Below are 27,634 nucleotides of genomic sequence, written 5' to 3' on the forward strand. Positions count from 1 at the left end.
TAATAAAATACAAGCAATGACAGATCTTTACAATACAGAACCAGCTTCCACCTCCAACTTGGGGGAAAAAACATTGATAAATGAAGCAGCAAAGGTGAACATACAACTCAAAAGAAAATACATTAAGCAAAAATAAGATGCAAATAGGGGAAGACTTAAAGAACAGTTAAAAATGAATAGAGGTACTAAAAAAAACCTAAAAGCAATATTCAAGTGAAGCAAAAAATATTTTAGAGTGGTATTGTTAAGGAGAATGGTTAAGAAACAAAATAAGCCCATTAATAAAAGATAATGGATAATTATAAATGAAAATAAGGTGGTGAACAATTTATAACAGAGGAAAAGGATAACATCCTGAGAAAACTAATTGAATCAACAATGGAAATTTTAAAAAAAAATTTCATAAGACCCATTCAAAAAGTTTTTTAAAAACCGCAGGCAATATTAAGATAGAAAATGCTGGATGTACAAGGCAGATCAAACAACAAGTTTATCAGCCTGAAACAATGACCAATTCCCTCTCCACAGACTGTTTAAATAAAGTTGGTCAAGGAATAAAAGACAATGTGATGATCTGGTTAGAAAACTGAATCAGTGGGAAAACAAGTGCTCAAACCACTATATGGTATCAATATGGTTGATGGTGAAATGGCCAAGCAAATATTTAGTGCCCAACAATCAGTACTGACCTCTTCAGAATTGCCACATCTGAAAAAATTAATGCATTTTTTTTAAATTTGCATTTTACTCCATAAATAATCTTTGGCTTTGCTTCGCGGACGAAGATTTATGGAGGGGGTAAAAAGTCCACGTCAGCTGCAGGCTCGTTTGTGGCTGACAAGTCCGATGTGGGACAGGCAGACACGATTGCAGCAGTTGCAGGGGAAAATTGGTTGGTTGGGGTTGGGTGTTGGGTTTTTCCTCCTTAGCCTTTTGTCAGTGAGGTGGGCTCTGCGGTCTTCTTCAAAGGAGGTTGCTGCCCGCCAAACTGTGAGGCGCCAAGATGCACGGTTTGAGGCGTTATCAGCCCACTGGCGGTGGTCAATGTGGCAGGCACCAAGAGATTTCTTTAGGCAGTCCTTGTACCTTTTCTTTGGTGCACCTCTGTCACGGTGGCCAGTGGAGAGCTCGCCATATAACACGATCTTGGGAAGGCGATGGTCCTCCATTCTGGAGACGTGACCCATCCATCGCAGCTGGATCTTCAGCAGCGTGGACTCGATGCTGTCGACCTCTGCCATCTCGAGTACTTCGACGTTAGGGATGTAAGCGCTCCAATGGATGTTGAGGATGGAGCGGAGACAACGCTGGTGGAAGCGTTCTAGGAGCCGTAGGTGGTGCCGGTAGAGGACCCATGATTCGGAGCCGAATAGGAGTGTGGGTATGACAATGGCTCTGTATACGCTTATCTTTGTGAGGTTTTTCAGTTGGTTGTTTTTCCAGACTCTTTTGTGTAGTCTTCCAAAGGCGCTATTTGCCTTGGCGAGTCTGTTGTCTATCTCATTGTCGATCCTTGCATCTGATGAAATGGTGCAGCCGAGATAGGTAAACTGGTTGACCGTTTTGAGTTTTGTGTGCCCGATGGAGATGTGGGGGGGCTGGTAATCATGGTGGGGAGCTGGCTGATGGAGGACCTCAGTTTTCTTCAGGCTGACTTCCAGGCCAAACATTTTGGCAGTTTCCGCAAAGCAGGACGTCAAGCGCTGAAGAGCTGGCTCTGAATGGGCAACTAAAGCGGCATCGTCTGCAAAGAGTAGTTCACGGACAAGTTTCTCTTGTGTCTTGGTGTGAGCTTGCAGGCGCCTCAGATTGAAGAGACTGCCATCTGTGCGGTACCGGATGTAAACAGCGTCTTCATTGTTGGGGTCTTTCATGGCCTGGTTCAGCATCATGATAATAAAATAATAAAATAGCAGTTTCCAATAATATTGAGTTTTTAGTGAAACTCACATATGTGCTATTAGTAGAGATCTTCAGATTAACAACAAGCCAACTTTTACCACTTCCTCTGGCAGCTCATTCCATACACATTGCGCTTTGTGAAAAATAGATAATTTTCTCAGATCCCTTTTAAATCTTTCCCCTTCCTCTAAAATATGTGCCCTTCAGTTTTTGATGTCTCTACCCCGGAAATAGAACTCCAACTTAACAATGCTATTGATGATTTTATGCTCATGAGCCATCCAACCGTCTTCAGCATCTGGCCTGTGCTAACAATAATTTAAAAAATCCTGCCAAGGGTCCTATAAATTCTTCCCTAGCTTCCTAAATATCCTAAGATGCACAATCAAACCCCAGGATTTCTCTACCATGATGTGTTTTAGAACCTCAAGCACTTTCTCTTCTGCAATACAGATTATCTTCAAGACATCAGTATTTACTTCTCCAACAAATTTCCTCCTCAACCTCTGCACCAGGGGGAAAAAAGTCACAGCCTATATACAGCATATAATTCAAGGCTGCCTGTTCCAGGGATATTCTTCTGAATCTCTTCTGCACCCTTTCCAGCTTAGAACATTGAACATTACAGCTCAGTACAGCCAAAATGTTGTGTCAACTCTATGTAAACCTACCCACAATCTCATTTTTAACAACCTCACACCCATAACCCTCTAATTTTTTCTTTACATTCGGGTGCCCAAGAAACTTTTGAATCCATCTATTGTACCAGCCCAGCCATGCATTTCAGACACCCACCACTCTCTGTAAAAAAAAAAGCTATCTCTGACATCTCCACTAAACTTTCCTCCACTCACCTGAAACAAAGGTTCTCTGGTATTTGCTATTGTAGTCCAGGGAAAAAGGTGTTGTCTCTCTTTCCTAATAATGCCCCTCATAATCTTATAAACCCCTCAGAGTAAAGTCACCTCTCATCTTTCATCATTCCAAAGGGAAAAGCCCTTGGACATGTTCTCCACTCCCAGACAACCTTCTGGTAAATCTCCTCTGCTCCCTCTCTAAACCATCTATAGGCTTCCAGTAATGAGGTGCCAGAACTGAATGCAAGTGTGATCTAACCAGAGTTTTATAGAGCAGCAACGTTACTTAACGTCTATTGAACTTGTTATGTTTAGCATGCTTCATAACAGGAAAAGGCACTGCAGGCTGTTGATTCATTGATACTTCACTACATACTAAAATTGTGTTCTAACAAACATGCATATATCAAAGTGTCCTCACATCATCACATACTCTTCCTCCAACCAAAAAAAATTAAGGAAACATGCATAATGTAGTTGGATGCCAAGTATTGGTTATATTGGGTTATAAAGCATCCCTTGAAAGAAAAAAAACATGTTGAACAGTTCCAAACCCCCTTTTAAAAAGAAAATCTACTGGTTATGGCACATAGTCTTTTAGTCGTTCCGGCGGGCTTCTGTCCCGTTTGGATCTGCGAGTGTGATGGTATCAGCTGGACTTCCCCGTTGTTTTAATGGTGTTCTTGGTTTAAACTGTTCCAGTTAGTCAGGTAGGACATAGCTGGGCAGTGGTGAAGATGATCTTGAGAATCTTTCTAGTGAAAAGGTCCAGAGGACTGCTTGCCTGGTCTCTGGTTTTGTGTGTCCCTCTTGAAAGTATTTTTCCAGATGGTGATCGGGCATCTCTCTATGAACGTTGGGTGAGTGGTGGAAACACTTCCTCCCGTTGTAGGGTTGGCCTTTCTATGTGTATATCTACTGCGTCAGCCTCCGGTGTCATAGCACTTTCCGCTCCTCTTAACTAGTTGATATGCCTTTTTCATATCATATCTCCCACCAAAATATGATAAGAATATGGGCTGAGCTTTAACAGGACTACTCCCCGTACCCATGGGGCGCTGTGAAACAGTAGTCTCTTGCCAAAACTGGTTTGCCCATCTCTACTGATCTAGGGTCTTTGTTAGTCGAAATCATTTGGTGCAATTTGAGGCTAATGTTAGAGTGTAGTGTCAATAGTCTGGTCCTCAAATTTCTCTCGAACATCAGTTCTGCCGATGTCCTTTTGGTGGTTGAGTGTGGTGTATTTCGGTATCCCAGCAAGAAATCAGCAATTCTGTGGGTCCATAAGAAGTCTGCATTTTGTTTCATCTTCATGGCTTTCTTGAAAGTTTGTATGATACGTTCTGCTTCTCCGTTTGTGCTTGGATGATATGGCACAGACAGTATGTGATGCATGTTGTTATTGCGCATGAACTCTTTAAATTCTGCTGATACAAATTGTGGGCCATTGTTGGAAACTAGATCTATAGGTAATCCATGCAATGCAAAGACTTCTCTTAGTTTTTCAATGGTACGACCCGCAGTTGTTTTCTTCATACGGATTACAGTTGGCCATTTCGAGTGTGTGTCGACTACTGTCAGGAAACTCTCTCCCATAAATGGTTCTGCAAAGTCTATGTGGACACAATGTCAAGGTTGTGACGACCATTTCCAGTGGTTTGCTTCTGCTTGAGGTGCTTTGGGTTGTGCTTCCTGGCACATGCTGCATCTCCTGACCATGTGCTCAATGTCTTCCCCTATGGAAGGTTACCAGACATGCATTCTGGCAAGTGCTTTCATTCACACTATCCCTGGATGGTTACTGTGAAGTTCGGCCAGGACATCTTTCTGCCATTTCTTGGGGATGACAGTCCTGGTTCCTTGGAATATGGCTGGTGCCGCTGATATATGTGATAGTTGGTAGGCTTGTGACAGGTCTAATCTTTGCTTACGGTGATAAAATTTATGTCTTTGTCATTTCTGGTGGTTGAGAGCTAAGGTATTGCCCAAGAAGTTGACAAATCTCTGCATATGTCCTGGTAGCAGGCATATGTGGACTTACTTGCGATCTCAACGGTTCATAAGTCTTCCCTCTCATCTGGGTTAGAAAAAATGCTCATTTTCTATCATCTGTAAGGTTAGGGACAATACAGTACTGATCAAAACATTCAACATATCACCGCCAATTTTCTTAGTCTTCATTAAATTTTCCGAACTGCTAAGGCCATTGTTCCCTTTGATTTGCAGTTTTCTGTCTTGTGGTGTCGCAGCTACTCTCAGTTGTAACAGTATTCTTTCTTTTTCAGAGTTGTTAACTGTGACAGGGTTAAGTAAATTTGACCTCGTCGCCAATTTGTTATGTTTAGCACGCTTCGTAATAGGAAAAGACATGCCAGGCTATTGATTCATTGATACTTTGCTACATTCTAAAATGGCGTTCTAACAAACATGCAGATATACAAGTATCCCCACGTTATCACATACACATGATGGCATCATACTTAACACTCTTCCCCCCGACAAGTGAAGGTTAGCACATCATATGCCTTCTTAACCACCCTAGAAACCTCGAGGGATCTATGGACCTGGACACCAAGATATCTTTGCTCCTCAAATGTTAAGAATACTTCCATTAACTACATATTCCGCTTTCTAGATCAACCCTCCAAAGTGCAACACCTCACATTAATCCTGATTGAACTCCATCTACCACTTCTTTGCCCATCTCTCCGTCCTGTCTATATCCTGTTGTAACCTACAATAACCTTCTAAGTTATCCACACCTCCAACATTTGTATCATCTGCAAACTGACTGACCCACCCCTCCACTTCTTTGTCCAAATCATTTATAAAAATTGCGGAGTAGAGGTCCGAGAACAGATCATGGTGGAACTCCACTAGTCACTGTTCTCCAGGGAAAATATGTTCAGTCTACTACTACTCTCTGCTTTCTTTCGGCAAACGAATCCCAAATCCAAGCAACGAAGGTCCTTAAATCCCATGCCACATAACTTTTTGAATGAACCGGCCATAGGGGAATGTTGTAAAATGCCTTACTAAAATGCATACATACCACATCCACTGCTTTAGCTTCATCAATTTCTTTTGAAACTGCCTCAAAAAACTCAATTAGGCTCATGATGAATGACCTGCCTCTCACAAAGCCACGTCAACTCTCCCTGAGAAGACTATGCTTCTCTTAATGCTCATTAATCCTGTCTCGAAGGAGTCACGTGATGGAGTAGTGGCCGACAGGGAATTCCAGCCCTCTCCCGAAAAGTTTAAAAAAAAACACACAAAGCACAAAGGTACAAGATTAAAATTTATAATAAAGTAAAAATAAAGGTGAGAAGAAAATGGCAGCGAAGAGAGAAAAGTCGAAAACAACGGGAAGAAAAGAAGAAGAAAGAATGTCGGAAGAAGAAGGTGAAGGCCTTACCTGTCCGAAGAGGCCCGCCGTGGAGAGAGAGGCCAGCTCCCGCAGGTCAGTGGAAGTCCCGGGCTCGGGACTACAAAAATGGCTCGTAGTGCCGAGTAAAAGTGCGCAACCGCGCATGCAAAAAAACACTGACGGGAAGGGGGAACAGCTGGGGAGTCGATCTCCGCAGCTGAGAGAGACACCAGCAGCACAGCAGCAGGTGCAGAACACAGACAATAACGACAACAAGAAAGTAGAGGGTAAAAAGAAAACAAGGAAACAACAGATGGTCAACCCAGAGGAAGAAGAAGAAGAAGAACAGAAAGAAGTGGAAGAAGAAGAGAAAGGCAAGACAATGGATGTATCTTTTTTTAAAGAATATATGGAATCAGTGAAAGAATGGTAATTACAAGAATTTAATGAGATAAAAAGAAGAATTAAGAATGAAGAAGAAAAAATGAATAAAATGGAAATGGCCATATCAGAGTTAGGAAAAAGAGTGGAAAATATGGAAGAACGAGAAACAATTGTAGAAATGGAAGTAGAAGACTTAAAAGAGAAATTAGAAGAATCTAATAAAAAAGTTAAAGAGACACAGGAGCTGTTAGCTCAGAAGATGGATATAATAGAAAACACAAGAGAAACCTGTCTGTGAATTACTCTTTGCAGACGATGCCGTTTTAGTTGCCCATTCAGAGCCAGCTCTTCAGCGCTTGACGTTCTGTTTTGCGGAAACTGCCAAAATGTTTGGCCTGGAAGTCAGCCTGAAGAAAACTGAGGTCCTCCATCAGCCAGCTCCCCACCATGACTACCAGCCCCCCCACATCTCCATCGGGCACACAAAACTCAAAACGGTCAACCAGTTTACCTATCTCGGCTGCACCATTTCTTCAGATGCAAGGATCGACAATGAGATAGACAACAGGCTCGCCAAGGCAAATAGCGACTTTGGAAGACTACACAAAAGAGTCTGGAAAAACAACCAACTGAAAAACCTCACAAAGATAAGCGTATACAGAGCCGTTGTCATACCCACACTCCTGTTCGGCTCCGAATCATGGGTCCTCTACCGGCATCACCTATGGCTCCTAGAACGCTTCCACCAGCGATGTCTCGGCTCCACCCTCAACATACATTGGAGCGCTTTCATCCCTAATGTCGAAGTACTCGAGATGGCAGAGGTCGACAGCATCGAGTCCACGCTGCTGAAGATCCAGCTGCGCTGGGTGGGTCACGTCTCCAGAATGGAGGACCATCGCCTTCCCAAGATCGTGTTATATGGCGAGCTCTCCACTGGCCACCGAGACAGAGGTGCACCAAAGAAGAGGTACAAGGACTGCTTAAAGAAATCTCTTGGTGCCTGCCACATTGACCACCGCCAGTGGGCTGATATCGCCTCAAACTGTGCACCTTGGCGCCTCACAGTTCGGCGGGCAGCAACCTCCTTTGAAGAAGACCGCAGAGCCCACCTCACTGACAAAAGGCAAAGGAGGAAAAACCCAACACCCATCCCCAACCAACCAATTTTCCCCTGCAACGCTGCAACCGTGTCTGCCTGTCCCGCATCGGACTTGTCAGCTTCAAACGAGCCTGCAGCTGACGTGGACATTTACCCCCCTCCATAAATCTTCGTCCGCGAAGCCAAGCCAAAGAAGAAAATAGAAGAAATAATATAAAGATAGTGGGCCTTAAGGAAGATGAAGAAGGCAAGAATATGAGAGAATTTATAAAAGATTCGATCCCCAAAAAAGATTGGAAGACCAGAATTACAGGAAGAAATGGAAATAGAGAGGGCACATAGAACTTTAGCCATGAAACCACAACCGCAGCAAAAATGAAGATCTATTTTAGTTAAATTCTTAAGATATACAACAAGAGAAAATATATTGGAGAAAGCAATGAAGAAAGTAAGAGAGGACAAAAAGCCACTGGAATATAAAGGTCAAAAATTTTTTTTCTATCCAGACATAAGTTTTGAATTCCTGAAGAGGAAGGAGTTCAATACAGCGAAAACGATCTTATGGAAAAAAGGATATAAATTTATGTTAAGGTACCCAGCAGTACTTAAAATAGTTATTCCAAGGCAACAAAACAGACTATTCTCGGATCCAGAGGAAGCAAGGAAATTTGCCGAACAACTACAAAACAAGCAGAGAGATGAAGACATGTAATGAGAGTAAAAATGACCACGAACTATATGTATGTGTGTAAAGGGGTATATGTGTGTATATATATATAGTGTGCATTCATGAATGTATCCGTATTTAGAGGAAAATATATAGAGTATAGACAAGAATTAATAAGGGAGGGAAAGGGAATAGAGGGAATAAGGAGGGAATTAAAAGAGTGACCTTTGTTACATATGAAAATTGAAATCTTTTTTGGGAGGTCTGGGTGGGGAGGAGTTATGGTCACTGCAAAATCAGTTGACGTTTGCGAGTGAATTCGCAAATCCAAATGGAGAGGTGAGATGTGGTTGCCCGACAAGGGATAAAGGGCAACTCAGGAGGGGATGGGGAGAATGGGGTTAAAGAAGTTTTAAATAGGAGAATAAGGAAAATGTTTGGTGTTTTAGAAATGTTGTCTTATAAAGTGTTCAAAACAAGAAAGCAGAAATGGATAAGAAGGAAAGGTGATGATGGAGAAACAGAAAGGGAAGATAAACAAAGTATGAAATGGCTACGCTAAACTATATGACTTTAAATATTAACGGAATACATAACCAAATTAAAAGGAAGAAACTGCTAAATTTACTGAAAAAAGAAAAAATTGATATAGCATTTGTGCAAGAAACATATTTAACTGAATTGGAGCACAAGAAATTAAAGAGAGATTGGGTAGGACACGTAACAGCAGCGTCGTATAATTCAAAAGCAAGAGGAGTAGCTATATTAATTAGTAAAAATGTGCCAATTAAAATAGAAGAGGAAATAATAGATCCAGCAGGGAGATATGTAATGATAAAATGTCAGATATATTCGGATTTTTGGAATCTACTCAATGTATATTCACCTAACGAAGAAGATCAAAAGTTTATGCAAGATATTTTTTTGAAGATAGCAAGATACGCAAGGGAACATATTAATAGGAGGGGATTTCAACCTGAATTTGGATTCAAATATGGACAAAACTGGGAAAAAAAATTAACAGAAAGAACAAAGTAACCAAATTTATAATTAAATCGATGGAAGAAATGCAACTTTTGGATATATGGAGGAAACAACACCCAAATGAAAAGGAATATTCATATTACTCGGCTAGACATAATACATACTCAAGAATAGCCCTATTTTTGTTATCAGCTCGTATGCAAGATAGAGTAAGAAAAACAGAATATAAAGCTAGAATATTATCGGACCATTCACCCTTAATATTGACAATAAAGTTAGAGGACATCCCTCCAAGAATGTATAGATGGAGATTAAACTCCATGCTACTCAAAAGGCAGGATTTTAGAGAATTAATTGAAAGACAAATTAAAATGTATTTTGATATAAATACGGAATCAGTGAAAGATAAGTTTATACTATGGGATGCAATGAAAGCGTTCATTTGAGGGCAAATAATAAGTTATATAACCAAGATGAAGAAGGACTATAATCAGGAAACATAGCAGTTGGAAAGGGAAATAGTAAATATAGAAAAAGAATTAGCAATGAAGGAAGATACAACTAAAAGAAGAGAATTGGCAGATAAAAAAATAAAATATGAAACACTACAAACATATAAGGTGGAGAAGAACATAATGAAGACAAAACAGAAATATTATGAACTGGGTGAAAAAACGCACAAAATTCTAGCATGCCAGCTTAAGACAGAACAAGCTAAGAAAATGGTATTGGCATCAAGGAAAAAAGACAAACAGATCACATATAATCCAACGGAGATCAAGGAAAACTTTAGAGAATTCTATGAATAATTATACCAAACTGAAAACGAAGGGAAAGAAGGGAAAATAGATGAATTTTTAACTAAAATTGAACTGCCAAAATTACAACTAGAGGAACAAAATAGATTAACAGAACATTTGAAATAGTAGAAATACAAGAGATAATAAAAAAATTACCAAATAATAAAACACCAGGAGAGGATGGATTCCCAACAGAATTCTATAAAACATTTAAAGATTTATTAATTTCTCCCCTCCTGGAAGTAATCAACCAGATTGATAAAACACAAAGCTTACCAGATTCGTGCAAAACAGCAATAATTACAGTAATACTAAAGCAAGGGAAAGATCCACTTGCACCAGCGTCATATAGACCAATATCATTACTTAACACAGATTATAAGATAATAGCTAAACTATTAGCAAACAGATTAGCAGAGTATGTACCTAAAATGGTAAATCTAGACCAAACTGGATTTATTAAAAAAAGACGCACAACAGACAATATTTGTAAATTTATTAACTTAATTCATGCAGTAGAAGGGAGTAAAGCGCCAACAGTAGCAGTTGCTTTAGACGCAGAGAAGGCCTTTGACAAAGTAGAATGGAATTATTTATTCAAAGTATTGCAAAAATTCAGTTTACCAGAGAAGTATATTAATTGGATTAAAGCATTATATAAGGGGCCATTGGCGAAAGTGACAGTAAATGGATATATATCAAAGCAATTTAACTTAAGCAGGTCAACACGACAGGGATGCCCACTATCACCCTTATTGTTCGCGTTAGCTATAGAACCACTAGCAGAATTGATAAGAACAGAAAATAATATAAAAGGGTTAAAAATAAAAGACAAGGAATATAAAATCATTTTATTTGCAGATGATGCTATAGTCTCTTTTTCTCTTTGGCTTGGCTTCGCGGACGAAGATTTATGGAGGGGGTAAAAAGTCCACGTCAGCTGCAGGCTCGTTTGTGGCTGACAAGTCCGATGCGGGACAGGCAGACACGATTGCAGCGGTTGCAAGGGAAAATTGGTTGGTTGGGGTTGGGTGTTGGGTTTTTCCTCCTTTGCCTTTTGTTCGTGAGGTGGGCTCTGCGGTCTTCTTCAAAGGAGGTTGCTGCCCGCCAAACTGTGAGGCGCCAAGATGCACGGTTTGAGGCGTTATCAGCCCACTGGCGGTGGTCAATGTGGCAGGCACCAAGAGTTATAGTATACTTAACAGAACCAGAACTATCAATAAAAGAATTATATAAGAAATTGAAGGAATATGGAGAAGTGTCGGGTTACAAGATTAACGTAAATAAAAGTGAAGCAATGCCAATGAATAATGCGGATTTCTCAAAATTTAAGAAGGAATCACCATTCACATGGCAAATGCAAGCAATAAGATACCTAGGTATACAAATAAATAAAAATCTCGGCCAACTATATAAACTCAATTATTATCCACTAATGAAAAAATTACAGGACGATTTCGAGCATTGGAAAGATTTACCATTAACACTAATTGGAAGGATAAACTGTATTAAAATGAACATTTTCCCAAGGATATTATACCTATTTCAGGCATTGCCAATACACTTGACAGAGAAATTCTTCAAGGAGTTAAAGAAAATAATAAGGAAATTTTTATGGAAAGGGGGGAAACCGAGGATAGCACTAGATAAATTAACAGAATGGTATAAACAAGGAGGCTTACAACTGCCAAACTTTAAAAATTATTATAGAGCCACACAATTAAGATACCTATCAGACTTTAATCAAACAAGGGAAAAGCCAGATTGGACTAGATTACAATTAGATAAAATAGGGGAAAAGATACCTGAACACATATTATATAAATGGGATGAAAAATTGGTACAACATAAAAGTTCTCCAGTATTACATCATCTACTCAATATTTGGAAAAAGATTCATGTAGAAAGGAATAAAACAAATTATCAATTACCAAGACTAATATTGACGCAAAATAAGTTACTCCCTTTTACAATAGATAACCTTTCCTTTAGAGAATGGGAGAAAAAAGGGATCAAAAGAATAGAAAATTGTTTTTCAGGAAATAGATTATTATCCTTTGAACAAATGAAAGATAAATACAATATAACTCAAGATACAGTGCTGGCATATTACCAATTGAGATCCTACTTGAAGGACAAATTAGGAAGCAGTCTGAGTTTACCAGAGGGAAGTAACTTTGAATATGTGATTACATATACAATGATAATCAAAAGATTTATAACAAATATGTATATTAAACTGTAAGAAAAGGAGAATGAGGAAACAAATGGTAAAACTAAACAAAAATGGGAACAAGATTTAAATATAAAGATAAAAAAGGAAACATGGGAGAAGTTATGTTCTGGAACGATGAGAAATACAATAAATACGAGGTTACGTATGATACAATATAACTGGATACACAGGCTATACATTACAGCTCAAAAGTTAAATAAATGGGACCCAACAGTATCTGACAGATGTTTTCGATGTAAAAAAGAAATGGGAACAACAATTCATGCAATCTGGACATGTGAGAAAGTAGAAAAATTTTGGGAAGATCTAAACCAAATATTAAATAAAATTACAGAAAACAATATACCAAAAAATCCAGAGATCTTCCTCCTAAGTAACATAAAAAACAAAGAATTTAGAATTGATTTGGATGGTGCACAAAAAAGATTTGTTAAGATAGCTCTAGCCATAGCAAAAAAATGTATTATGTCAACCTGGAAATTGGAAGATAATTTGAAAATACAACAATGGTATATAGAAATGAATAAATGTATTCCATTAGAAAAAATAACATATAGTTTAAGAAATAATATTGAAATATTTGAACAAATATGGGAGCCTTACATGAAACACAATAGAGAAAACCTACCGGGGACATTCACTACCTAAATTAACGAAAGGAGAAGGAAATGAAAAGAATTGACTCAGTGGAATTTCTTGTTTATTTTTATTGAATGACAACATTGTTTGACTGGTTTAATGTATCCTAGATTTTGTACTTTAAATGGACGGGGGGGAGAGGTAGGGAGGGTGAGATGGGAGGAGGGAGGTGGGGGGAGAAAATGGCATTGTATATATTTGAAAAGGAAAAAGTATGTATCATGGTCAATGTGGTTTATGGTGTGAAAAATAAAAAATAAAAAATAAAAAAAAATCCTGTCTCTATGAATCCTCTCCAAGAGTTAGCCCCACTAATGTTCTACTCATTAGTCCATAATTCCCTGAATTCTTACTCCCACCTTTATTAAACAAGGAGACTATATTTTCCAGGTTCCAATCCTCCAGTATCTCTCATTTGATCAAGATGGACACCAATACCCCAGCAATTTCTTCCCTCGCTTCCAAGAGTAAACTGGGGTCTCTCTCTGGTTGCAGGGACTTAACGATCCAATAAGATCCAGCTCTTCCTCTTTCTTAACCTCAACAGGATCTAGCATGTTAGCCTGTTTTACACTGACATTCATCAACGTGCCTCTCCTTCGTGAGCACTGAAGCAAAGTGCCACTAAGGAGAGGCACTTAATTTAGAACCTCCCCTATATCCTGTCTCCAGGCACACATTCTCCCCTTTATCTCAAATTGGTCCCACCCTCACTCTAGTCATCCTTCTGTGTTTCATATATGTGCAGAACTCCTTAGGGTTTGCCTTAAACCCACCTGCTAAGGTTTTCTCATGCTCTCAAGTCCTTTCTTAAGTTTTTTCTTGGCTACCATATAATTCTCATGACCCCTTCCTAACCTTTGCTTCCTAAACCTTATGTATGCTTCCTTTTCCCTCTTGACTAGTAAATCCACTTCTCTATAGTAAACCATGACTCCTTTTCCCTCCCATCATTTCCCTGTCTCAGAGTGAAAATCCCATCCAGGATCCCATGCAAGTAGCCCCAAAACATCCTCCACATTTCTGTGAGAAAATCTGTTCCCAATTTACTCTCTCAAGTTCCTGCCTAATCCCATCTTAATGAACACTTCCCTAATAAAATACTATGCCATTTTGTCTACTATCCTTGTCCATAGCTATACTAAAGGCCAAAGAGTTGTGGTCACTGTCTCCAAAATGCACACCCAACAAGGTCTGTCACCTGACCAGGTTCATTACCCAGTACAAGATGCAGTATGGCCTCTCCTCAAGTTTGCTTGTCCACATTCTATGTCAGGAATCCTTCTTGGACATGCATGATAAATTCTGCCTCATCTGAAGCTAAAAGATCATTTTTATCCAGCTGGGTAACCAGACTGGACAGAATACTCCAAATGCAGCCTTACTAATGTTCCAACAAGATATCCCGACTCCTGACTGAAAGCCAATGTGCCAAATTCTTTCTTCACCTCCCTTTTTACCCGAGTGTCATTTTCATGAAACAATGTCCCCAAGTCTCTCTGTTTTCTAACACTCCCCGGGCCTTCCATTCTCCAATTTCTAGTTTAACCTACCAAAAATGTAACATTTTACACTTCCTGATTAAATTCCATCTACTATGCCTTGTCCCATTTTCCTGCACCATCTAGATCCTGTTGTAATCTCAAAAAACATTATTTACTGTTGACTATACCAAAATTTTGCTGTCATGTACAAACTTACTAACCATTCTAAATGTTATCATCTGACACATTCATATCCACGCCAAATAATAGGTGACCCAGCACCAAACCCTGATGCACCACGCATCACTGATCACAGGGCTCTAATCTAAGTTACACTCCCCTTCTACCACCTTGACTCCAATCATCAAACTAATTTTGTGTCCCATTGGCCAGATCACCCTGGATCCCAAGCAATCTAACCTTTCGCACCAGCTACTATGTGGGGCTTTGGCAAAGGTCTTGCTGAAGTCCGTGTTGACAATTAAGCTAAACACGTGTCCAAAACTGTCAACTGCCTCCTTTTTCTTGACCACAGTCCCTGCATCCAAGTTACATTCCTGCCGCTCTCCTCCCCCCTCACCCCCACCCCAACACACACTTTGCTCTTAATGTCAGCAGTCGGAAAATCTGAACACATCGAAAAGAATAATAGGATGATATAGAGCCAACTTGATGTTATTAAGGGAAATTCACATTTGATTAATTTGCTGAGTTGTTTGTGGATGTGACTAGTTATTATGCCAAAGGGGAACCAATGAATTTTACATATTTAAAGGAAGATGGTCAACAAGGTTACAGCAAAAAGTGGAAACAATGTTCTGGCATCGATTGAAAATACAAAAGCAGTCCAGAAATACACAAACTGAAGCAGAGAACCAGAATCAGGGACCATATTCAGATTGGCTACCAGTTGCTTGTGGTGTTACAGAGGAGATGATGTCAGAGCCATTGCTTTTTTATGTTGTTCATCAATGATTTTGACTACGGAATGAATGGCTTTAAGGCCAAGTTTGCAGATGATACTAAGGTAGGTAGTGCAAAGGAAACAGGGAGGCTGGAGAAGGAATTAAATTAGCAGATGGGCAGTGAAGTGACAAATCAAATAAAATGTCAGAAAATGCATGGTCAAGCATTTTGGTAGTAAAAGTAAATAGGCAGACTATTTTCTAAAAGGGGAGAAAATTGAAAATATCCAGATGCAAAGGGACCTGGGAGTCCTCATGCCGGGTTGAGTCAGTGGTGAAGAAGGAAAATGCAATGCTGGCATTCATTTCAAGAGCAGTAGAATATAAGAGCAGGGATGTTAAGTTGAGGCTCTCGTGAAACATCATTTGGGGAACCGTGAGCAGTTTTGGGGTCCTCATTTAAGAAAGAATGTGCTGATGCCAGAGTGGTTTCAGAGGAAGTTCACAAGGATGATTCCAGCAATGAAAGGATTATCATATGAAGAACACATGACAGCTCTTCTCGAAATTTAGGAGAATGGTTGGGGGGGGGGGGTGAATCTCATTGAAACATTTCAAATGTTGAAAGACATGGTAGATGAGGAAAGGTTGTTTCTCATCGTGGAATTGTCTAGGACAAGAGGGAAGAGGATTGTAGTGCAGGTGCTTTTCTTCAGCCAGAAGGTGGTGAATCTGTAGAATTTGTTGCCACAGGTGGTTGTGGAGGCAAAGTCATTGGGTATATTAAAGGCAGAGATTGATATATTCTGGAGTTTAGAAGAGAAGAGCTTTCATAAAAATATACAACATTTTTCAAGCTCTCCTCAGAAGAAAGAGACAGGTTGAGCTGTCTCACTGCCCATGCCTGAGGAGTCTGGGCACAGGGAGCATGATATCAGATAAAGTGATAGGTTATTTTGGGCACAGATGAGAAAAATTTCTTTCCATGGTCGGTGATGATTTTTTGGAATTCTCTAATCCAGAGGACTGTGACTATGTTCATTCAAATCAAGATCCACATGCTGGAGGTTATGCAAATCGACAGATAGGAGCATAAATTGGGAAATGGTTAATGGGTGGACAATCAGCTATCATCTTGATGAATAGCGGAACAGGCTTATACAGTCCCTACCCTTATGAGTGGACAATCAGCCATCATCTTGATGAATAGTGGAACAGGCTCAGACAGTCCCTACCCTTATGGGTGGACAATCAGCCATCATCTTGATGAATAGTGGAACAGGCTCATACAGTACCGACCCTTATGGGTGGACAATCAGCCATCATCTTGATGAATAGTGGAACAGGGTCATAAAGTACCTACCCTTATGGGTGGACAATCATCCTTCATCTTGAGGAATCGTGGAACAAGCTCATACAGTACTTACCCCTATGGGTGGACAATCATCCATCATCTTGATGAATAGTGGAACAGGCTTATACAGTCCCTACCCTTATGAGTGGACAATCAGCCATCATCTTGATGAATAGTGGATCAGGCTCATACAGTACCTACCCTTATGGGTGGACAATCAGCCATCATCTTGATGAATAGTGGAACAGGCTCATACAGTACCTACCCGTATGGGTATACAATCAGCCATCATCTTGATGAATAGTGGAACAGACTCATACAGTATCTACCCTTATGGGTGGACAATCAGCCATCATCTTGATGAAGAGTGGAACAGGCTCATACAGTACCTACCCGTATGGGTGGACAATCATCCTTCATCTTGAGGAATAGTGGAACAAGTTCATACAGTACCTACCCTTATGGGTGGACAATCAGCCATCATCTTGATGAATAGTGGAACAGGCTCATACAGTACCTACCCTTATGGGTAGACAATCAGCCATCATCTTCATGAATAGTGGAACAGACTCATACAGTATCTACACTTATGGGTGGACAATCAGCCATCATCTTGATGAATAGTGGAACAGGCTCATACAGTACCTACCCTTATGGGTGGACAATCAGCCATCATCTTGATGAATAGAGGGACAGGCTCCTACAGTACCTACCCTTATGGTTGTCAATCAGCCATCATCTTGTTGAATAGTGGAACAGGCTCATATAGTCCCTACCCTTATGGGTGGACAATCAGCCATCATCTTGATGAAGAGTGGAACAGGCTCATACAGTACCTACACTTATGAGTGGACAATCAGCCATCATCTTGATGAATAGTGGAACAGGCTCATACAGTACCTACCCTTATGGGTGGACAATCAGCCATCATCTTGATGAATAGTGGAACAGGCTCATACAGTCCCTACCCTTATGGGTGGACAATCAGCCATCATCTTGATGAATAGTGGAACAGGCTCATACAGTACCGACCCTTATGGGTGGACAATCAGCCATCATCTTGATGAAGAGTGGAACAGGCTCATACAGTACCTACCCTTATGAGTGGACAATCAGCCATCATCTTGATGAATAGTGGAACAGGCTCATACAGTACCTACCCTTATGGGTGGACAATCAGCCATCATCTTGATGAATAGAGGGACAGGCTCATACAGTACCTACCCTTATGGGTGGACAATCAGCCATCATCTTGATGAATAGTGGAACAGGCTCATACAGTCCCTACCCTTATGGGTGGACAATCAGCCATCACCTTGATGAATAGTGTAACAGGCTCATACAGTACCGACGCTTATGGGTGGACAATCAGCCATCATCTTGATGAAGAGTGGAACAGGCTCATACAGTACCTACCCTTATGGGTGGACAATCAGCCATCATCTTGATGAATAGTGGAACAGGCTCATACAGTACCTACCCTTATGGGTGGACAATCAGCCATCATCTTGATGAATAGAGGGACAGGCTCATACAGTACCTACCCTTATGGGTGGACAATCAGCCATCATCTTGATGAATAGTGGAACAGGCTCATACAGTCCCTACCCTTATGGGTGGACAATCAGCCACCATCTTGATGAATAGTGGAACAGGCTTATACAGTCCCTACCCTTATGAGTGGACAATCAGCCATCATCTTGATGAATAGTGGATCAGGCTCATACAGTAACTACCCTTATGGGTGGACAATCAGCCATCATCTTGATGAATAGTGGAACAGGCTCATACAGTACCTACCCGTATGGGTATACAATCAGCCATCATCTTGATGAATAGTGGAACAGACTCATACAGTATCTACCCTTATGGGTGGACAATCAGCCATCATCTTGATGAAGAGTGGAACAGGCTCATACAGTACCTACCCGTATGGGTGGACAATCATCCTTCATCTTGAGGAATAGTGGAACAAGTTCATACAGTACCTACCCTTATGGGTGGACAATCAGCCATCATCTTGATGAATAGTGGAACAGGCTCATACAGTACCTACCCTTATGGGTAGACAATCAGCCATCATCTTCATGAATAGTGGAACAGACTCATACAGTATCTACACTTATGGGTGGACAATCAGCCATCATCTTGATGAATAGTGGAACAGGCTCATACAGTACCTACCCTTATGGGTGGACAATCAGCCATCATCTTGATGAATAGAGGGACAGGCTCCTACAGTACCTACCCTTATGGTTGTCAATCAGCCATCATCTTGTTGAATAGTGGAACAGGCTCATATAGTCCCTACCCTTATGGGTGGACAATCAGCCATCATCTTGATGAAGAGTGGAACAGGCTCATACAGTACCTACCCTTATGAGTGGACAATCAGCCATCATCTTGATGAATAGTGGAACAGGCTCATACAGTACCTACCCTTATGGGTGGACAATCAGCCATCATCTTGATGAATAGTGGAACAGGCTCATGCAGTACCTACCCTTATGGGTGGACAATCATCCATCATCTTGATGAATCGTGGAACAGGCTCATACAGTACCTACCCTTATGGGTGGACAATCAGCCATCATCTTGATGAATAGTGGAACAGGCTCATACAGTCCCTACCCTTATGGGTGGACAATCAGCCATCATCTTGATGAATAGTGGAACAGGCTCATACAGTACCTACCCTTATGGGTGGACAATCAGCCATCATCTTGATGAATAGTGGAACAGGCTTATACAGTCCCTACCCTTATGAGTGGACAATCAGCCATCATCTTGATGAATAGAGGGACAGGCTCCTACAGTACCTACCCTTATGGTTGTCAATCAGCCATCATCTTGTTGAATAGTGGAACAGGCTCATATAGTCCCTACCCTTATGGGTGGACAATCAGCCATCATCTTGATGAAGAGTGGAACAGGCTCAGACAGTACCTACCCTTATGGGTGGACAATCAGCCATCATCTTGATGAATAGTGGAACAGGCTCATACAGTACCGACCCTTATGGGTGGACAATCAGCCATCATCTTGATGAAGAGTGGAACAGGCTCATACAGTACCTACCCTTATGGGTGGACAATCAGCCATCATCTTCATGAATAGAGGGACAGGCTCATACAGTACCTACCCTTATGGGTGGACAATCAGCCATCATCTTGATGAATAGTGGAAGAGGCTCATACAGTACCTACCCTTATGGGTGGACAATCAGCCATCATCTTGATGAAGAGTGGGACAGGCTCAAACAGTACCTACCCTTATGGGTGGACAATCAGCCATGATCATGATGAAGAGTGGAACAGACTCATACAGTACCTACCCTTATGAGTGGACAATCAGCCATCATCTTGATAAATAGTGGAACAGACTCATACAGTCCCTACCCTTATGGGTGGACAATCAGCCATCATCTTGATGAATAGTGGAACAGGATCATACAGTACCTACCCTTATGGGTGGACAATCAGCCATCATCTTGATGAATCGTGGAACAGGCTAATACAGTACCTACCCTTATGGGTGGACAATCAGCCATCATCTTGATGAAGAGTGGAACAGGCTCATACAGTACCTACCCTTATGGGTGGACAATCAGCCATCATCTTGATGAAGAGTGGAACAGACTCATACAGTATCTACACTTATGGGTGGACAATCAGCCATCATCTTGATGAATAGTGGAACAGGCTCATACAGTCCCTACCCTTATGGGTGGACAATCAGCCATCATCTTGATGAATAGTGGAACAGGCTCATACAGTACCTACCCTTATGGGTGGACAATCAGCCATCATCTTGTTGAATAGTGGAACAGGATCATATAGTCCCTACCCTTATGGGTGGACAATCAGCCATCATCTTGATGAAGAGTGGAACAGGCTCATACAGTACCTACCCTTGTGAGTGGACAATCAGCCATCATCTTGATGAATAGTGGAACAGGCTCATACAGTACCTACCCTTATGGGTGGACAATCAGCCATCATCTTGATGAATAGTGGAACAGGCTCATACAGTACCTACCCTTATGGGTGGACAATCAGCCATCATCTTGATGAATTGTGGAACAGGCTCATACAGTACCTACCCTTATGGGTGGACAATCAGCCATCATCTTGATGAAGAGTGGAACAGGCTCATACAGTACCTACCCTTATGGGTGGACAATCAGCCATCATCTTGATGAATAGTGGAAAAGGCTCATACAGTCCCTACCCTTATGGGTGGACAATCAGCCATCATCTTGATGAATAGTGGAACAGGCTCATACAGTCCCTACCCTTATGGGTGGACAATCAGCCATCATCTTGATGAATAGTGGAACAGGCTCATACAGTCCCTACCCTTATGGGTGGACAATCAGCCATCATCTTGATGATGAGTGGAACAGGCTCATACAGTACCGACCCTTATGGGTGGAAAATCAGCCATCATCTTAATGAAGAGAGGAACAGGCTCATACAGTACCTACCCTTATGGGTGGACAATCAGCCATCATCTTGATGAATAGTGGAACAGGCTCATACAGTACCTACGCTTATGGGTGGACAATCAGCCATCATCTTGATGAATAGAGGGACAGGCTCATACAGTACCTACCCTTATGGGTGGACAATCAGCCATCATCTTGATGAATAGTGGAAGAGGCTCATACAGTACCTACCCTTATGGGTGGACAATCAGCCATCATCTTGATGAATAGTGGAACAGGCTCATACAGTCCCTAACCTTATGGGTGGACAATCAGCCATCATCTTGATGAAGAGTGGAACAGGCTCATATAGTACCTACCCTTGTTCCTATTTTCATGTACTCTGTTCCGCTCATTCTCGAGTGAATCACAACCCCTTCCATCCACCAGGCCGCCGCCACCTCCTCCTAGACTCTGGCCTTGTATCCACGGTTATATATCACCGTCTGTTCCTCTTCCTCACATCTGCCTGGGTCCTCGAGATCCCGCTTACACACCCCCGCCCCCGGCTTCTTATAGAAGCTTATGCGACCTCCTCCACTCACCAGGGCCTCCTCTTGCTGCCCCTCTCAGGGTGGTCGCCGTCGCCGCCTCCTCCTCTGACCCCTGGTATCCTGCTCACCCCCGCCCCCCCTCTCCCTCCCCTCTCCTTCTTCAGCCGGGTCCCGATCTCTCAGTACCGGAGCCCAGTCGCCCCCCCGCCCCGAACTCCCACTCCCCCGCAGTGCCGCTTCCTGCAACTCACCGCCGCCAGCACCACGCGAGCTTGGTTCATGGGCTTCTTCACCAGTGCACGCGATAGCTGGCCGCTCTCCTCCTGCGTTCGCAATTGAACTGCTACTTTTTTTTTAAAAATCCCCTCAACATGTGCTGATCAGACGGTTGACAGTGATGCAACACTTATTTTTCCCAAACAGATGCGTCCGGGGTCCTTTGTTATGGGTTTCTGGGAAATGTAGTCCTGCCACGAGCTGCACGTTTCTGATCTTAATTGGCTTCGGAAGGCAATCTGCCACTTGGTGCACGGCCCGAGGAATCTTCATTGATCTCGGTGCGTGCGATGGTGATGCATTCTTCAAGGATGGCAAATAGGCGGGTCAGATGATTGAGGTTTATTGCCGAAACGCTGCAAACGGAATTTTGTGTGTGACATTCGGTTTGAGATCTTGTCCAATCCGATCACTGTACAAGGGCACGTGGTAAAGGAAAGCAGTGAACTTTTTATCTGTCCAAAGATGTCGCCTGGTCTGCCCAGAAAAAATGAACAGTTGTGTTCATATACAGGAGGGACGCGGTTTGGTCTCTTAACAAGAACGTGAAGGAAATGCATAGTGATGCATTTTATTGGGAGGCGATGATTGACAGCACGGAAACTGGCACTTCAACTCAACTCATTCAGGCTGATGACCAAGTTGTCTACCAGAAAACCTCTCTCATTCAGTCCATATACCTCTCAACCTGTCGCATTCAAATACATGTCCAAAGGTCCTTCAATCTTATTATTGTTACTGCTTAAATTATTGTCCCTGCTCAATGGTACCAGTGGCACGAACAGATCAATCCCTGCCTTAAATGCACCCAGCCACTTGACCTCCATAATCACCTGCGGCAACAAATTCTACAGATTCACCACCTTCTGGCTGAAGAAAAGCACCCGCACTACAATCCTGAAGTGGTTCCCTCTGGTCCTAGAAAATTCCATGATGAGAAACCCCAACCTTTCCTCATCTACCATTTTTCAACATTTGAAATGTTTCAATGTGATCCCACACTAACAGTGATGAAGTGTTTTGAGAGGCTAATGTCAGCTCCTGTTTGGCACCATGGATCATTCCAATTTGCAACAGATGCCATCCCTTTGGCTTCACGCAAAACCCTGGAACATCTAAACAGCAAAGAAACATATAGCAGCATGCTCTTTATCAACCAGTTTGTTATTCAACATTAACCAAAATGTATAATGTCAACTTGGAAAATGGAAGACATCATGGTACATGGAAATGAATAAATGTAATAATTTAAAAAATAAAGTCACATTATTTCAACAATTTTGAGAACCATACATGGAACATAACAGAGAGGGCTTGCCTCGGACCTCCACCCCCTAAAATGACTTAATCCAGTGTGTAAAAGTAGATGACACATTTTTCTTGTATATTTTTCATTGTTTAATGGTTTTATTGTATATATTGAATATTTACTGGGAAGGTTGGGGGGAAAAAAGGGAGAAAATGCCACTGTGTATATTTAATGAGAAACATTTGTATATATTTTGGTTGATATGGTTCAGTGTGAAAAATTTAAAAAAAATTTAAAAGTTTGATTCCGGAAATAGCAGCATGTATTCCAGACTGATGTTCCAAAGTTGTAACATGGTAGTGTTGAACTTTTAAAGATGATTCATTTGAATTGAAATGTCAAATTCAGATTTCAGATTTATTGTCAAGAGTACATACATGACTTTGCATATGACCCTGAGGTTCTTTTTCCTGTGGGTGAGGCAGAATTACCACTTAATGGTAGTGCAAAAAAAGTGTACTCAACATGTAAACAAATAAAGAACTATAGAAAACTGTGCAAAACAGAAAAAAAAAATCAATAAATTGCAAAGGTAAGAGTAAAAAAAAAATCAACCCCTTGAAACTGATAGCGAACTCCAAGATCTGGGCCCCAATCCCCCAGTGTCATTGGATCTTGAATTTCCTCTCCTCCGGAGCCCCAGAGTGAGAATTGTGATCTCCATCAGTACCAGAACACCACAGGGACAGAGTAGATGAAGAAAGGTTGTTTCCCATCAAGGGAGAATCCAGGACAAGAGGGCACAACTTCAGGATTGTAGGGCATCCGCTCAGAATGGAGATGTAGAGGAATTTCTTGAGCCAGAGTGGTAAATCTATGGAATTTGTTTCCACAGGCCTAATGAAGACCAAGTTATTGAGTGCATTTAAGGCAGAGATTGATAGGTTCTTGATTAGCCAGAGCCACAAAGGTATAGGGAGAAGGCCAGGCAGTGGGACTGAATGGGAAAATGAATCAACTCATGATTAAATAGCAGGCTATTAAGCCCATTGGGTCTGTCCTATTTCTGCTTTTTTTAAAAAATGGTCATATGGTTGCGTACTGAGCCCCTTGTTTACTTGCTTTACACCTATGAGTGTGGGGCTTCGTATGTGATGCACCATCAATTACTCAAAAGACTGGTGTTGAGAAATCAATTGGCTTTTATTCACTTAACAACAGCAAGTCCATACTGTTCAACTGTCTTGCACTGAGGAAGGAGCTGTGGAGCTGCCTGTGGGGAGAGGCCACAGGTACAATCGGCTAATAGGTGTGCCTGACCAGACAATTATACATAATAGTAGTTTACCACAGTATGACAACACCAGCTATGAATATCAGCATACAGGAGGGAGATTTAAAACTAGGTTGAATGGTGTCCTCAGAACAACCTCACACTCAGTGTCACCAATTAAATAACTACTTTAGTTCGGTCTTCACTAGGGAAAATATGAATAATCTTCAGAAAATAATAGGGGACCATGGGGAAGGACTGGGGAAAATAAGTGTAAGTTATGAGGTTGTGTTGGATAAATTGAAGAGATTAAAGGCAGACAAGTCCCCAGGGCCAGATGGTCTGCATGCCAGAGTGCTAAAGGAAGTAGCCCATGCTACTTTGTTGATAATTTTTCAAAACTCTTTAGATTCTGGAGTAGTTCCTGAGGACTGGAGGGTGGCTAATGTAACTCCACTTTTTAAAAAGGGAGGGAAAGAGAAATCAGGGAAGTATAGACCAGTTAGCTTGACATCGGTAGTGGGTAAAATGTTAGAGTCAGTTATTAAAGATGTGATTGCGGCACATCTGGAAAGTGGTGAATTCATTGGTCAGAGCAGCATGGTTTTATGAAGGGAAAATCATGTCTGACTAATCTTATTGAATTTTTTGAGGATGTAACTAGTAGAGTGGATAGGGGAGAACCAGTGGATGTGGTTTACCTGAATTTTCAGAAGGCTTTTGATGAGGTCCCACACAGATTACTATACAAACTTAAGGCACACAGTATAGGATATATGGTATTGAAGTGGATAGAGAATTGGTTGAGAGAGGAAGCAAAGAGTAGGAATAAACAGGTACTTTTTAGAATGGCAGACATTTACTAGTGGGGCACCACAAGGCTCAGTGCTCGGACCCCAGTTATTTACGATATATATTAATGATTTAGATGAGGAAATAGAAAACAGCATGTCCAAGTTTGCAGACGACACAAAGCTGGGTGGGATTGTAAGCTGTATAGAGGCTGTTAAGAGTGTGCAGGGTGACTTGGACAGGTTGGGTGAGTGGGCAAATGCATGGCAGATGCAATATAATGTGGATAAGTGTGTGGTTATCCACTTTGTTGGAAAGAATGGGAGGGCTGAGTACTATCTTAATGGTATCCAATTAGGAAAAGGGGAGGTGCAAAGAGACCTGGGTGTCACTGTGCATCAGTCATTAAAAGTGGGCAGGCAGGTGCAGCAAGCAGTAAAAAAAGTCAAATGGTATGTTGGCGTTTATATCAAGAGGATTCGAGTTCAGCAGAGATGTATTGATTCAGTTGTATAAGACCTTGGTGAGACCTCACCTGGAGTATTGTGTTCAGTTTTGGTTTCCTTATCTGACGAAGGACATCATTGCCATGGAGAGAGTGCAGAAAAGGTTTACCGGATTGATACCAGCGATGGCAGGACTTGCATATGAAGAAAGGATAGAATGACTGGGCTTGTACTTGCTGGAGTTCAGATGATTAAGAGATTTAATAGAAACGTTCAAAATTCTTAAGGGATTTGACAGGCTAGATGCAGGAAGATTGTTCCCAATGTTGAGCAAGTCCGGAACCAGTTTAAGGATAAAGGGTAAGTCCTTTAGGACTGAGATGAGGAGGAATTTTTTCACTCAAGAGAGTGGTGAATTTATGGAATTCTCTGCCACAGAAAGTGATGAAGGCCGGTTCCATAGCTATATTTAAGAGAGAGTTAGATTTAGTACTTGTGACTAGGGGAATCAGGGAGTATGGAGAGAGAGAGCTGGAACAGGGTACTGAGTGGATGATCAGCCATGATCAAAATGAATGGCGATGTAATCTTGAAGGGCCAAATGGCCTACTTCTATTTTCTATGTTTTAAAACCAAGGAGCTGATTGTAGACTTCAGGAAGGGGAAAACCAGAGATGTTCATTGAGGGATGAGAAGTGGAGAGGATGAGCAAAATTAAATTCTTGGGAGTCACAATTTCGGAGGACCTTTCTTGGACCCAACACACTAAAGTAATTGAGAATAGACCATTTGAGCACCTCTACCACTTCAGGAGTTTGCGGAGGTTTGGTTATGACATTGAAAATGTTGGCTAACTCCTACAACTATGTAGTGGGAAGTGTGTTGACTGACTGCATCACTACCTGATATGGAGTAGAAAGCTCTGCAAAAGGTAGTGGACACAGCCCAGAACATCACAGGCAAAACTCTTCCCACCATAAACATCTATGTAGAATGCTGCCATCGAAGAGCAGCAGCAGTCAAGGATCCACACCACTCTGAATACGCTCTGTTGCTCGTTGCTCCCATCAGGAGGGAATTGTAGATTTCAGATTTATTGTCAGAATACATACATGACACAGGGCACAGCAGAATTACCACAAAATGGTAAGGCAAAAAAAAACTGCTGACAGTGTGAGCAGGTAATGAATGTAAACAAACCAACCTTGCAATACAGAGAGCAAAGAAAATCAATTAAGTGCACAGAGTCCTTAAATTAGTCCCTGATTGAGTTTGTTGTTGAGGAGTCTGATGGTAGAGGGGTAGCAGCTGTTCCTGAACTTGGTGGTGAAAGTCTTGTGGCCCCTGTACCTTTTTAATAATGGCAGCAGTGAGATCAGTGTGTGCTGGGTGGACTTTGATGATTGCTGCTGCCCTCTGATGGCATTCCCTGTAGATATACTCAATAGTGGGGAGGGTTTTGCCTGTAATGTCCTGGGCTGTGTCCACTACACTCAGGGATATTGGTCTTCCCATTTGACTGCGATACAGCTGGTCAGCACACTTTCCAGCACACCTCTGTAGAGATTTGCCAGGGTTTCTGGTGTCATACCAAACCTCCACAAATTCCTGAGGAAGTAGAGGCACTGGCGTGTTTTTTTCTTGATGCAATTTGTGTGTTGGGGCCAGGAAAGAACCTCTGAGATAGTGATTCACAAGAACCTAATTGTACTCACCCTCTCCACTAGATTACCCCAATTATCATTGGATTGTATACCTCTGGCTTTCATTTCCTGGTTTTATATAAAGGTCATCCCAGAACTTTTTCAGCTCCAGGGGAAAAAAGGCTCAGCCTTATCTAGTTCTTCTTATCACTCAGAATTTCCAGACCTGGTGACATCCTTATGACCTTTTCTTCACCCTTCTTTCTTTGGCTTGGCTTCGCGGACGAAGAT

The 27,634-nt window shown here is 41.5% G+C and overlaps 1 protein-coding gene across 4 annotated transcripts in view; it reads right to left on the bottom strand.

The window, feature by feature from the left end:
• The window catches only part of tex10 (testis expressed 10), a 112,608-nt gene extending 90,409 nt beyond the window's left edge, over positions 1–22,199 (bottom strand). Inside the window, exon 1 of one of the 4 annotated variants that reach the window (XM_069913588.1) lies at positions 21,916–22,199. The gene's annotated coding sequence lies outside the window, so the exon portion shown is untranslated. Of the gene's footprint in view, positions 1–21,490; positions 21,652–21,715; positions 21,791–21,915 lie in introns of those variants that run through there. The other 3 variants (XM_069913585.1, XM_069913586.1, XM_069913587.1) reach the window with 3 other exon arrangements.
• Positions 22,200–27,634: the final 5,435 nt, after the last annotated feature.

This window comes from Narcine bancroftii, chromosome 1 (genome assembly GCF_036971445.1).
Source record: "Narcine bancroftii isolate sNarBan1 chromosome 1, sNarBan1.hap1, whole genome shotgun sequence".
Classification (NCBI taxonomy): domain Eukaryota; kingdom Metazoa; phylum Chordata; class Chondrichthyes; order Torpediniformes; family Narcinidae; genus Narcine; species Narcine bancroftii.